This window comes from Myotis brandtii, unplaced genomic scaffold (assembly GCF_000412655.1).
Source record: "Myotis brandtii unplaced genomic scaffold, ASM41265v1 scaffold532, whole genome shotgun sequence".
Classification (NCBI taxonomy): domain Eukaryota; kingdom Metazoa; phylum Chordata; class Mammalia; order Chiroptera; family Vespertilionidae; genus Myotis; species Myotis brandtii.
The window spans coordinates 131,544-134,630 of NW_005369955.1; positions in this window are offsets into that span (position 1 = coordinate 131,544).

A 3,087-nucleotide genomic window follows, 5' to 3' on the forward strand; every position below is an offset into this window, starting at 1 on the left:
ACCGCAGAGGTTCGCCCGGTCCCGGGATGAAGGCCGGCACTGGCCCATCGCAGATGCTCAGACACCGGGAGACCAGGAGACGGAGGGGAAACCGAGGCACCAAGAGGCAGCCCCGCGATGGCCAGGTGACGCTGACCCTCTCCACAGGGAGCACGTGGAGGGACAAGGGGGAGCTCGGCCACCTTCCCCTCCGGGTGCGGACGCTTCACACTCACGCCCGGCCCCAGCCTCCTGCCCGCTCTCCACTCACGGGCGCCCGGAGCCCATCGCCCGCACAGAGGAGGCGACCCATTGGGACCTGCTGTGGTGAATGAGAGTCAGACACACGGCCCGGGCGGCGGGGCTCCGTGGTTGAGCGTCGACCTATGACCCAGGAGGTCACGGTTGGCTTCCCGGTCAGGGCACAGGCCCGGGTTTCGGGCTCCATCCTCAGTGTGGGGCGTGCAGGAGGCAGCCGATCCATGATTCTCTCTCATCATGGATGTTTCCATCTCTTTCTCCTTCTCCCTTCTCTGAATCAATAGAAATATATTTAAAAAGACAAAGAAGAGCCGGATGCCGGAAGCCAGCCGGGAGAGGGGCTGAGACCTGGCCTGGGGGGGGGGGGGTCACACCTGGAGCCTGGGCCTGCTCCCCCACACCCCCACCTGGGGCTCAGGTGCCCACCCCGCTGGTCACAGGGCTGCCTGTCCACACCCTGTGAGGAGCCTAACAGGGCAGGAGGCAGGCAGGTTCAGGCGCCCAGGCTCGGAGGGCGGCCTCGGGACCTCCTCTCACCCCACCCTCCCCACCGCTCCCCCTGATTCCCCACTGAGCTCTGGCTCCGTGACCTGTAAACCGGGACCCCCTCTCACCCCACCCTCCCCACCGCTCCCTGGCCCCGCGAGGCTGCGGGCCTCTCAGCTCAGGCCACTGGAGAGGCCAGGAGGGCGCAGAGGCTGGCAGAGCCTGAGGCAGCATCGCCCCTAATGCCAGCCCCCCCCCCATCGGGCAGCCTCTTCTCCCCTCGGTGTCCAGTAGGGGGCAGGTCGGGGGGCAGAAGGTGGACACAGGACGGGGCCTCCCCCCACACTCTCCCTGCTCTCACCCTCTGGCGGGTGGGGTGGGCCTCCTGACACACCCCTGCGTGCTCTCAATGACACCTCTGCGCCCAGGCACACCTCCAAGTGACCGCAGCGCCCGCCTCCCTCCGGCCAGGCCCAGGGTCCCCCGAGCCCAGCTCAGCTCTCAGCTGCGGTGCCTGGAGCTGCGGGTCCGCCAACGCCATGCGCTCTGTTCCGATGAGATGTCAGGCCTCCCACTGGCAGGGAGAACATCTGAGCGAGGCCGCGACGGAAGCAGAGCGAGGGGGAGAGGAGGCCGGGCAACCGCTGGAATCTGGGAAGCCGGCCAGGTGCAGGCAGGACGCAGGCTCCGTGGGTGGAAACGGCCTCTGGGGCTCAAAGCAACCAGCTCGGAAGCTTGGCTCCTGATGCCCAAGTGAAGGGCGTCCCTCTCTGCCCGTGGGGCTCAGTGGTTGAGCGTCCACCTAGGAACCAGGGCACAGTTCAAGTCCCGTCAGGGCACAGGCCCGGGTTTCCGGCTCCATCCCCAGTGGGGAGTGTGCAGGAGGCAGCCCATCCATGATTCGCTCTCATCATCATTCTCTCTCTCTCTCCCTCTCTCTTCCTCTTGGAAATCAATAAAAACCCCCTTATATATATAAAAGCCTAATATGCAAAGTGTCCCCGAGGGAGTTCAACTGACTGGGAGTTCGATCGCTCTCTATGACGTGTGCTGACCACCAGGGGGCAGCGTGGAACGAAGAGAGGCCCCAGCCCACGGCCGCTAGGGATCCTACCTGTGCATGAATTTCGTGCACTGGCCTCTAGTATATTATAGAAAGAAAGAAAGAGAGAGAGAGAGAGAGAGAGAGAGAGAGAGACAGAGAGAGAGGGAAGAGAGAGAAAGGAAGGAGAAAGAAAGAAAGAAAGAAAGAAAGAAAGAAAGAAAGAAAGAAAGAAAGAGGAAGGAAGGACAGACGGAGCAGCCAAGGCCCAGCAGTGCAGCTCCCTCATGCACCTGCTGGCTGGGAGGCCTGGCTGAGTTGGACACCCCTCCCCGCTGGCCACGCGCACCCACACCCGCCTTTGCCCCACGTGGGCCTGCGCGGGTCTCCATCCTCGCTTATCGAGCTCCCAGCACACAGTGGCCGGACACAACCCCCTTCACTAGCTCAGGGTCCCCGAGGGCAGGAGGCCGCGGTCCGGCCAGGCTCGGCCTCGGGGTCTCACCGCTGGATCCTGGGGGCTATGCTCACCTGCAGGCTCTGCTCTGGCAGCATCTGGAACAAGGGCTCAGGGACCCGCTGAGGCCCCTGCTCCACCGAGACCTGGGCCCAGGGCAGGAGGGACCCAGGGACCCGTGGCCACGGCCACCAAAGCCCGGCCTTGGACCTTCCCTTGTAACCAGCAGCTGGAGGGAAGGAGCCCGCAGGAGAGCAGGCGGGGACATGATAAAGGGAAAGAGAAAAGACGCCACACATTTGCGACTCCGACTCCAGAACAACTCACTTCTCGCTGCATCTGCTCAGAACACAGTCCCAGCTGACGGGCTAATTACCCTCCGAAGGGCTCTGAGAGCGAGGGAGCGGCCGCGGTGAGGGGCTGGGAGGGCCCCCAAAGAGGCCCTTGCACCCCAGCTCCCCCCAGCTGTGGGCTCAGCAGGGCCGGCACCCACCTTTCTCTCCCTCCACTCCCCTAGCGCCCGCCCCCCACTTGCTCAGCCTCTGCCCTGCTTCCTGCTGCCTCCAGCGCCTTCCCCCTGCCCCCGCCCTTTCCCTGGCTCTCTGGTGCCCAGTCTGGAGTGAGGGGCTGATGCCCTGCGCCTCAGGGGAGGGGACAGGTGGGGGGCGTGGGAGCAGGTGAGGAGAGCCCGCACCCCAGAAATGGCTCGCCGTGGCCACACCCGGAAGAGCGTCATTAGAGTCAAGACAAAGGTCAAGGCCGAGGCTCTGGTGGAGGCCGGCGGGCTGCAGGCTGGAAGAAGCCGGGGTGGGGGCTCCAGGCAGCGGAGCCCGGGGCTCTGGCGGCAGGAAGGCAAGGCGGG